At 40.7% G+C, this 11,591-nt stretch overlaps 1 protein-coding gene and 1 non-coding gene across 4 annotated transcripts in view; one reads left to right on the top strand and one right to left on the bottom strand.

Annotated features, from left to right (window-relative positions):
- Positions 1-9,513: 9,513 nt before the first annotated feature.
- The window catches only part of PRR16 (proline rich 16), a 311,132-nt gene continuing 309,054 nt past the window's right edge, over positions 9,514-11,591 (bottom strand). For all 3 annotated transcript variants that reach the window (XM_066274167.1, XM_066274169.1, XM_066274170.1), the window contains exon 3: positions 9,514-10,769. The gene's annotated coding sequence lies outside the window, so the exon portion shown is untranslated. The remainder of the gene's footprint in view (positions 10,770-11,591) is intronic.
- Positions 11,248-11,354, top strand: LOC136336927 (U6 spliceosomal RNA). The gene has a single exon (XR_010731661.1). It is a non-coding gene; the product is annotated as a U6 spliceosomal RNA (small nuclear RNA).

Below are 11,591 nucleotides of genomic sequence, written 5' to 3'. Positions count from 1 at the left end.
AGAAAAATACATCAGGTAGCAAATTGTGGGTTTAATCTGTAATAGAATAATTAAGAATAAACACGTTTGAAATATTTAGATACTCTCCAGAGAAATTAAAAGGAACATACAGAACATATGTGCCCATGCTGTTGGAAGCTCATTTGATCATGGTAGTTTACATTAATTGTTCTTGGAATCGTTTTATAATTAAAAAGACTGAAATGTCTTGAAAAGTGTAAAGTGCCCTCTACTTGATGGATCACACTGCATACTGTAATGTGTACTATCTCAAATACCTTGGAGTGTTATTTATGCATTTGTAACAGGCACAGAATCAAAGAAAGAGTGATTGTGGTTGGACAAGTGCATATAATTGTGGGCACCTGAGTTTTCTAAGAAAACCAGTAAATTACTTTTTTATATATATATACTTCTTATTTTTATTTTTATTTATTTTTCTGAAGTGAGAAGTGGGGAGGCAGAGAGACAGACTCCCACATGTGACTGACAAGGATCCACCCAGCAAGCCCACCAGGGAGTGATGCTCTGCTCATCTGGGGAGTTGCTCCATTGCAACCAGGCCGTGAAGCCATCCTCAGCAACCGGGCCAACTTTGCTCCAAGGGAGCCTTGGTTGTGGGAGGGGAAGAGAGAGACAGAGAGGAGGGAGAGGGGTAAGGGTTGAGAAGCAAATGGGCACTTCTCTTGTGTGCCCTGGCCGGGAAATGAACCCAGGACTTCCATGTGCCAGGCTGATGCTCTACCACTGAGCCAACTGGCCAGGTCCTTTATTGGTTTTCTTTATCAAATCCTTTGTAATACCTGGAATTTGCACCACGACCAAAGAACAAATCTCTCTTTAGGTATGAAAAATGAGCAAAAATAATAGGAATGCTTTCACAGAATCAACATAAAATATTCCCCCAAACTTAAGTATCTGTTGAGTAAAAAAGATGTAAGGTAATTTTAATATTCCTTCTCCCCGCCCAATAAAAGAAAAAAACAACTGATTACGTACCCTACTAAAGTGTGTGTGAGTTACTGATAAATTATATTTACAAATATATTAGAATATTATAATAATGAGGTGTGAAACCCATATGATAAGAATGTCCTGTGAAAGTGCCTTGTATCACCTATAAAATGCACAATGTATCCCTATGTTCATTACAACATTATTCACAGTGGCCAAGACACGGAAACAACTCAAGTATCCCTCAATAGAGGATTGGATAGAAAAGATGTGGTACATATATACAGTGGACTACTACGCAGCCACTAGAAAATATGAAATACTGCCATTTGCGACAACCTGGCTGGATCTTGAGGATATCATGCTAAGCAAAATAAGTCAGACAGAAAAAGTCAAGAATCATATTTTTTCACTTATATACAGGATATAAAACTAAATCAGCAGATGAACAAACAACAAGAAGAAAAACTTGTGGGCACAGACAATGGTGGTTAACAGAGGAAAGGGGAGTTTGCAGGGGTAGTGAAGGAGAAAGGGCTTGGAAGGTAGAGTGACAAGGAGAGTAGGCTTTGGGTGGTGAGCACATAATGCAGTATACAAACAATGTACCACAGAATTGTACACGAGAAACTTGTCACTGGAAAGGGACTAGGAGCGAAGTGGGTCTGCCTTAGCACAGTCTGGAATGTGTGGGTTCTCGATTTTGTGCAGAACAGATTTTAAAACATGAGTCCAGGTGATTTTGAGAATATGTTTATTAAAGCTGGGGACGGTAAAACAAAAGACGGGTTTAAGGTAGAAGATCACTGCAACAGGAGTGAGCCTAGGCTGGGCTGTCTAGAGGCAGGAAACAAGTCACAGAGGCAGAGGATTTGAGCCACCCTGGGCTGCGTGGACTCAGGAAGCAAGGTGCAGAGACAAAAAGAAACCTCTTGGAGACAGGTTCAGTGGCTTCGCCTGGAACAAGCTGCGGCTGCCCCCTGTTCCCCTGTTTGTTAAGTCTCATGGGAACTGTTGGCGCTTAGGAGAAGCTCATAGCTGAGAAAAGAAGGGGGGAGTAGGCATGCTCAAGGGAGAGTGCTCACTGTGTCCTTCGTCTTAAGGATTTTTAAAATCTGGTTTTTAAAGGCAGAAATTTTAAAGGCATCTCAATTGGAATATTCATCAGCTTTCCAGGTGTGTCCTTTGATATGCTGATGTAGCAAAAAAAAAAAAATCTAAAGAGGGCTCATGGTCATTCTCTGTTCAATTTTACCTTCAAAGAATGTCACTGGAAAGGGCCCAGGACCAAGGCAGCTCTGCCCCTGGCATGGTCCTGAATGTGTGAGCCACTTGTTTCTAAGTATCGTTGGTTATGGAAGGAAAGATCTTGTGATGTAAGACACCTATAAATCGCTCAACCATCTGTTTAGCTATCTGTCTCAGTTTCTCCATTCCACTTGCCAAGGAATTTTCCTAGCTTCTTACTAACCTGCCTCAAAACCTATGTATTTTATCAACCAGTGTCACCCCAATAAATTTAATTAAAATAAATAAAATGCACAGTGTCTTCTGGTCCAGAATCACAGTCAGTGTGATGAGAGGTTCACAACAAGAGATACAGATATTCTCCCTATAGTTACCAATCGTGGTTATGTGTTTATAAAAAGGGACAAAGAGGATCGTAGAATCCCTAAAAGATTAAATGTTCACATACTGTGATCCCACTGTTATTCTGCTTTTGAAAATTTGAGTTGAAAATTTTATTCCCTTAGTTTTGCATATAATCTAGTGTCTAAAATCCCTATATTCAACTCAAGGCATGCTAAACTGATGCTCCATTTTTAAAGTCTGTGGCAGACTTAGATAGTTGTGTACACCATCATTCATTCTCCTCAGCCTCTGTAGTGTTAGAATACCAAATATATGCAATGTGGAATTATGCCCAGCCAAAGGAATTATATTCTTTAGTCCTCCTTCTGTTAATATGGTCAGTTTGAATAATGACAAAATACTGTGTGAACTTTTTCAATAGGTTTTCCTTGAAAAGGAGGAGGTGAGAACTCTCCTCATCCTGCTGTCTGAAATAGAAGTGATATCTAGAGTTTTAGCCACTGTTTTGCACCATAAGGACAGAGGTCATATTCTAAGGATGTCAGAACAGAGAAGTGGAAGAAGCTTGGATCCCTGATGATTTTAAGGTGTTGTTATGTCTGGTCTGAACAGCCTCTTATTTGTTAAATGGGTTTTTCTGTTACATATAGGCAAACCTAGTTTTATAGAAATTGGTTTCAATGTATTTCTAAATATGTTCCTCTACCTGTAGATGCTCAAGTCTTTATGAATTCACAGATGCCTAAGAATGCATGTTTTTATATCTTCTTTGAGAAATATACCTATATAAGTAAAACAATGCCCCCAATGCCTTTCTTAATTTTGTTATTTTGCTATACTTGATATTCATTTGACCCCCTTTTTAACTTCTGTCTGCATTCAATCAGATGTGCTTTAACCCACTTTTATTGTGTAACTGCATTACTTTGGGTGTAGAAGTACATACTTTGTGGGGTGAGAGAAGAGTTGGGGGAGTCTGATCTTAGTGTTTTCAGGAATTAAACCCACCTACATTATAATCCCAGATAAATTTGCTATTACTTCTGTATACTTACTGTTTTTACTCCTTAGAGCTGTGTGTGTCGTTTACTGCTTTAAGTAACATCAGGCTTCCACCTCACCAGTTTTTCAGTGCTAACCTTTTTACTCGTCGCTCAAACCTAATTAGCCTTGTTTTCAAGTCTTCTCACATCCTATTTTCTTTCCCCTTTGCAATGCTTTGAGCACGGTTTGCCCCATTTACCTACCTGTCATCCTTCATATCTCAGCTCAGTTCACTTCCCCTCCTGGGTTGGATTCACTAGCTCTATGGTCTTGGCATACCATATACCTTTCCTTATAGAACTTAGTACAGTTGTAATTTTTTTGTTAACTAGTGAAATTACATATTTAATGTATTTCTAACTAGATTTTGAACTCTTATCAAAATAGGATCTGTTTCTTTGCTCCTCACCTTCTACTGCCCGGCACAGTTCATGTTGCAGAGTGAGCACTCAGTAAATTAAGAGAATTGTCTTACTCCTGCAGACAAACCTGATAATTAAGTGAATTTGGACCAGAGCGAGATAGTTGGATTTGCAGATAAATGTAACATACATGCACTCTAAAAGCAAATGTCAGGAAGTGGATATTACCGACATACCTCCATAATCTTGCAGTTTTGATATCAGACCACCGCAATAAAGGGAGTGTCTAAAAACAAGCAAGCCATAATCTCTGTGCTGGTGGAAGGTCCTGCCTACAATTTGTAAGGATGTAACATCTGTGAAACACAATCAAACGAGGCATGCCTGCACCTAAATTGGCATTCTCAATTTGATCAAACCGTAGGTAGTACTTCTCAATGGGGATTGAAGATTGTTTAATAGATTTTGTAAAATATTGAACTGTGAAGATAGCAAAGGGTAAGTTCAAAATATGAAGACAAAAGAAGATAGTGAAGGACAAGTGAAATAACTTAGAAAGTAAATGTAATTTAAGTTGAAGAGAATAAATAAACCAAAATTAAGAAACATTTTATACATGTTTGTCTGGTCTGCACGTCACTGCTACCTCACCCACTAGAATTCACTTCATAAATTATTACCGAGTTATCCTGCTTGTAATGCTGGTGCTTGAGGTCCGGCAAGTTCCCACTGAATTCAGTCAGATGGTAGGTAGAACTGTAGAGCCAGAAAGCATCAGGACACATTTTTTGGAGGCTTGGAAAGACAGGCAAGCAAATTGAAGGGCAAAGGACCGGGGAAACCACACCTCATGGTGCGAGGAGAGTGATCTGGGAGAATCACTATGGATGGAAAGCACCCGCAGCCTTAGACGGTACAGGCGTGGCGCTACCATACGCCCACGCACCAATCAGACAAAGTGCTTGCAGCCGGTAACCTCGCCGGCAAGCCTAACCCAGCCATTTCCCCACACTGCTAAAGACAGCCTGATCATGTCACATCTTTGCAAAATCTTTTAAGGGCTCTGTATAGCCCACAACAGATAAAGCACTGCTTATTATCAATTATATTCATAAAATGAAGAACTGTTGATTTTTATCATTCATTTTTAATGAATTTTGTTAGATATTAGGGGAAAAGTTGACTTTCCCATTTATGACTTCAAGTAATTTCCAGTTTGAAGCAGTAAGTATGGATTTTAAAAGAATTTGAATGAGTCTAGGCATACTTCAATGCCTAATATCCCACAGGAACTAACAACTTAACTCCTAGCTGGATTATTTTTATGTACAATGTCTTAATTTTCAGGGGTGCAAGTCATGTGTGACGAACTAATTTTCTTCATTATGTTAAGGATAACACTAAGTACCACAAAGAGAGTACAGAGAGTAGTACATCAATTTAAGTGTGCAGAAGAATATATTGTGAATTTGGTTTCAGATCATAGTTTGGGAATAAAGCAATAATTGTTTTAAAAATGTGTTTGGGGGTTCCGGTTTAAGATAGTGGCATAGGAGAATACTAGGCTCACTTCCTCCTGCCAATGCACCGAATCTGCAGCTACATACATATGGTTCAATTTCCTCTAGGGGAAAATAAAAATCTAAAATCTGAGCAACTGCCATGGCCCAGGCTTACCTCATCAAGCAGGAAGGAGAGTGTGGGGCAGCTGTGTTAGGCTTGCTCACTGGTAAACCAGCTGCAAACACTTTGGTTGATTAGTGCATGAGCACGTCACAGAGGTGTGTGTGTGTGTGTGTGTGTGTGTGTGTGTGTGATATATAAAGCTATGGCTGCTTGTGCTCCAGAGAGATTGTGGATTGTGGATGGCAGATTGCCTGCCCACCACTGTGAAGGGCCATTCTTGCTGGGTTTTTTTTTTTTTGCCAGAGAAGCAGTTTTCGCCTGCCTGTGTGCTTGTCCGCTGTTGTGAGACTTTATTAAACAAAATAGTCCTAACGCTTTCTGGCTCCGCAGTTTATTTCCCATCTGCCCAAATCCAGTGAGGACCTGCCTGGCCTTGGCCACCAGCATTACAAGCCACCCAAAACATCAAGCTTTGAAAAACAACCTCCCCAAGACTAGAAAGCACTGAGGAATGGCTCCTCGAGGACTCAACTTTCTCAGGGCTCCACACAGAGGAAGTCGACCCAGAGGCGACCAAGCTTCATGGGGATGCGGTGAACATGGCCGTTTGCCAATCCTAATGCCTTAGCCACAGGGGAAGCATCTACGTTAGTACAGAACTAGCAGCTGCTGGCTACTGAGCCCCACCCCAGGCCCTCCCTCTGCCTCGTCTAAACAGCTACTGTAATGCTGGTGGCCGAGAACAGGAAGGTCCACATTGGATTCAGGCAGATGACAGAGAAATCGTGGAGCCAGAAAGCTTTGGGCCATTCCTGTTTAATAGAGTCTTACAATGGCCAACAAGCAAACAGGCAGGGGAAAAACTCTTCTCACAGCAGCAAGCCAAAGAACAGCAAAATGACCCCTCACAGTGGCTGGCAGGCAGGCAATCCTCCATCCTCCATCCTCCATCCTCCCTGAGCTCAAGCACACATAACCTTACATAGACCATACACACATGGCGCTGCCACGGGCTCACACACTAATGAGGCAAAGTGCTTGCAGCTGGTAACCCTGCACGCAAGCCTAACACAGCTACCCAACACCCTGTTTCCTGCAGAAGCCGTCTACACCCTCTCCTCTGTGTCTTCTCCCCGCCAGGCACCATCTTTGTGCTCTAGCGTGAGCCCCAACTTTTTCAAATGCTAGGCTTATATATTTCCCAGAGGGGAGCCTTCAGCCTTTACAGGTGCCCTTTACACATGACTGCTGCACAGGGGTTTTGGTTTGTTTCTGTGCTATCCTTCAGGGGAGCCACTTGATCATTTGGCTCTGACGGCCAGGGGGCTTGGATCCCAGATCTCCTGAAACTGTAAGGGCTGACCATCCTTGGCCAACTAGGGCCACCACCAGGGCTCTGCACATACCTCTGACAGAAACACTCCTCTTGTCTTGCTGAGAGAGACCTATTTGTTGTCCTGGAGCTCGGCTGGGGAGGTCTTTCAGAAAAAAGGCTGCGCGTGCAATCTTTGAGCTAGCCCTCTGTCTCACTCCACCTCTCCTACATGTCCCCAGAAAGGAGTTTATAATCTGTCTGCTGTCCCAATTTTGCAGCTGCTTCTGTGTTAGGCGGTTAGAAAGGAGCAAAGCAAGGACAATGTGCCAGGTACAGAATGTCACTAGGGCAGAAAGCCCCAGGTGCCTAGCAATTGGCAAAACTGGGAAAACAAAGACCGTGCCCCCAGGGTGACTTTTCCTTCCTTAGATGGTCTTGTGGACCCTCTGATTTCATATCACTGGTCAGGGGATTCGGACTCTCCCCTGAGCTTTCCTCCTCCGGCATGTCACCAGTTATGTGGTTTTAGACCAGGGCAGCTTTGTTAGGCTTGCTTGCAGGGTTACCGGCTGGAAGCACTTTGCCTGATTGGTGTGTGGGTGTGTAGCAGCGCCATGTGTATATGGCCTATATACTGTATAAGGCTATGGGTGCTTCCACTCGAGAGAGATTGGGGATTGTGGATGGCGGGTTTGCCTTCCTGCCACTGCGAGCAGCCATTCTTGCTGTTTGTGTGCTGGAAAAGAGGTTTTTCTCCTGCCTGTGTGCTTGTCCACCGTGTGAGACAAACAGAATGGCCCTAACGCTTTCTGGCTCCGCAGTTTCTCTACCGTCTGCACGAATCCAATGTGAACCTGCCTGGCCTTGGCCATCAGCATTACAGACCCCTTTCCCCTTAAGGGAGGAACAAACAAGAAAGCTGGAAAAGAACACTTAAGCATTAACCCCTAGAGATAACATCCAGGTCACAGTTGTGTTTCAGCTTCAGACCCAGAAAAGTAGCAAAACCAGATAAAGGGAAGCCTCTGGCTGACCCCCAGACCAGCTGCCTTGAGTATTGGCCTCCTGCCCTGGGGCCAACCACCCATAAAGACCACAACCCTAAAAGACAGACCTGGAGAGCAGATGAATATTCTATTAAAAGACTCTCCTGGCTGATCATCTCCTAACATCCCCACCCTTAAAATCCCTTAGAAAAAGGTCCCAGGGAAAAAGGTCCCACTCTCCCTTCTGGGAGCACTCCTCTGTCTACCCCCATTACTTCTACCCCACCCCACCCCCGTGTGTTTTCCTTGCCTCTCTGTTTCTCTGAAGCTCATCCCGGGCAAATCCCCTGAACCTGTCTCCAAGGTCCCCTTTTCTCTTTCTTCCTACATGTCCGATAAATTCTTCCTTTACTTGCTGCACTTTGTCTCTTGATTGAGTCCTTTCTCTCAGGAAGACAAGAATCAAGGTTTCGCTGTTCCCCCTGTAACACTTCCAGGGAACATCTCTACATTGCCTGGCTCTGGTGCTCAGTGGGGCTTATGCTCCTGGGTGTCAGAGGACTACAACCCAGGGAGAGAGTTCTGAAATGGCTACCACCCCCAGGGCACAGACCCAGGGGAACACAGGCCTATTATCTGATCTTCCTAGGTGCATTTCAGGGACAGGCTTCTGATTAAATACACTTTTCCCGGCTGACTGTAATCCTTTCCAGACATTTTGAAGGGCTGGCACTATCTTCGCTCTGTCCCCTAGCCACCTCCAGAATGCCACAAATGTTACTGTAACTATGGTGAATAATATATTGCATAAACCTAACAGAATATTGCATGTCAATTGTAATTGAAAAATGAGATATTTTTAAAATAATAATCTTGTATTGTATATTTGAAAGTAGTTAGGTGACTGGATCTTGAAAGTTCCCATTACAAGAAAAATACTGTAACTATGTGTGGTAATGGGCATTCACTGGACTTATCGTGGAAATCATGTCTCAACACATACAAATATTGAAATATTATGTTGTACACCTGAAACGGAAAAAAATGTGATGTCAATTATGCCTCAGTAAAAAAGAAGAAATTAATTTGAGTTGCACACTATTTATTGGGGGCGGCAATAGTCATAAATACTGACTCCAGCTGGTAAGCATCAGAAAGGATGAACACTTCACAGGTGTTCGGTAAGCCCTTGTTGATTTTCATTTTTGCTCCAGCCTAGTGATTTTGATATATACTGATGGAAGTTCTATGCGGATTGGTTAGGTATGATTACTGGACTAAAAAACGTACTTAATTTTCATCTTCTGGAGCAGATTTTCAGCAAGAGAATAAAGAGACAAATCCTTTCTGACACAACACCCAACCTTTCTGTTTTCCAGCAGATACTGAAACTAACTCTAGATTATTAGTATACCCAGAATATTAAAATAATCATTGACAAGAGAGTTGTAGTGAGAATATATCATTTTTTTTCTTCCTGGTTTAGAAAATAGCCCAATTTTATACCACAGAAATACTTGATCCTTCATTTTTCAATTAATTTTAAATAAACATGACAAAAGCTTGCCAATAAAAGATAGGAAACTTATTTTTCAGATAAAGAATATCAAATAAAATAAGCAACTACAAATAATACAAACAACACATTTATTTAGAAAAATAAACTGAAAATGCTGTTTGTTTGTCTGATACATTTTCCCATGAAGCATAGATAAATGACTATAAAAACTCTTATATGTCAAATACAAATTACAAATGATTTCTTTTTAATTCAGAGAACAAATAGATGTTCAACACAAATGTTTAGTGTACAGTTCACTGTACTTGACTTCTTGATTGTTAATGATAAAAAATGATCTTCATTAAAAAATTTTGATCCCTTTTTCATTCATTTGACCACACCGATACTTTTTCATTATTATTCTCTAGCTGTTATTTTAATGAGACAAGACCTTTTTTTTTTTTAGATAATTGATTTTTATAGAAGGAAGAGAAATTAATGTCTGCAGAATTCTTGTTTCTTTTATGGACTCCTGTAAGAAACTGCTTGTTGTGGTCTCAAAACTCATGGGGACCATCTGTGCAAATAATAGCACACATCATTACCCTGAATGGAAGTGACAGTGCAAATATTAGAAGTGCATTGAGAAATAATCAGTAAGAACTGATCTCCCCCCCTCTCAACCAATATGGAGTGAAGGACTGAATGCAGAAACTTTTCAAGCAATTGACAAGAATGCTGTTATTCCACTATGGCTTTAAGGGTATACACAAGGTGGCAAACATCCTCTCTGCAAACAGCAGCATTCTGTCCTAATACTGTTCATTGCTGCAATGCTCCTCTGTTTGTTCAGTTTCTCTTTGTCTACATACTTATTTTGAAATGCTGAGTAATTCTGGCTAGAGATATCTCCTATCTCTATACTTTTACTTTCCCAAATGATAAATCAATTGATAATTTACTAGCTTAATTGCTGAATATACATTTTCATGGGTTCACATCTGGGAATACTTATTTTCATGGTGAATGAAGTAGGATGGATTTTGTTTGGTGCCTGTTTTTGTTGGCTTGATTGTTTATTTTCATCTTTTTTTTTCCTTTTAATATTCTTTGTAATTTCTGAGTGAAGAGATTTAAGGCTGTGGCTTTTTTTTCACCCCCCTAGGGCTCTGCTCATGGCTGTCAGACTAGAGGCAGGTGATTTTATGCAGACCGTATCAGTCATCATTTGTGCTCCAAAGTTGAGGGGATTCGCTGCTCTCAGATGGAAAGGCTCCTGTTATTTCAAAATTAGATCTGGCCTCAAGAAGTCATAATGATGAATCTGAAGTGAGAAAAATGAGCTGACATGCCTCCAAATAAAGATTTTTCCTTCCAACCTGAAGGAGCTGTCAGAAGAACAAGAACAAAAGACAAAAGATCAGTTTAAATAGTAAGCACAGTTCAACAAAAACAGAACATTAAGAACAAGGTGGTCATCTGTTAAAGCTGGATTTAAAATTATTTGAATTATCAAAAATTTTACTTTAAATGTCCAAACATATTTTAAACATATAGTCTATTTAAATTTCATATATAAAAATAATGTGTCAGTCATAAAAATTTAGTAGTAGCATGCTTATATTTCAATGAAAAGATCTGCTTCTAATAGTTTTTAAAACTTCAGATAACTTTGTCCACTTATAAATGCACCTAGTTCTCAGAGAATTGCATAAATTTTCAGACTATATTTATGTAAGTTGAAAATTTATAAAATATCTAGAGATATTTATATCTGGAAATATATATTTTATATATGTATCATTATTAAAATAGTTCAAGGAATCATTTTATTAAGCTAGAAACTTTATTTAAAACAACAAAAAAGTGCTCACTTTGACAGCACATATACTAAAATTGGAACGGTACAGAGAAGATTAGCATGGCCCCTGCGCAAGGACGACACGCAAATTCCTGAAGCGATCCATATTTTTTGGACCTTGATAACATTATACTGAGTGAAATAAGTAAATCAGAAAAAACTAAGAACTGTATGATTCCTTACATAGGTGGGACATAAAAATGAGACTCAGAGACATGGACAACAGTGTTGGGGTTACAGGGTGGGGGGAGGAGGAAGAGGAGAAAGTGAAGGAGTGGGGGGAGGGGAAGGGCACAAAGAAAACCAGATAGACGGTGACGGAAGACTTTGGGTGATGGGAATGCAGCAT

Source organism: Saccopteryx bilineata, chromosome 4, assembly GCF_036850765.1.
Source record: "Saccopteryx bilineata isolate mSacBil1 chromosome 4, mSacBil1_pri_phased_curated, whole genome shotgun sequence".
Taxonomy (NCBI): Eukaryota; Metazoa; Chordata; class Mammalia; order Chiroptera; family Emballonuridae; genus Saccopteryx; species Saccopteryx bilineata.
This window is presented reverse-complemented; position numbering and strand designations above follow the sequence as displayed.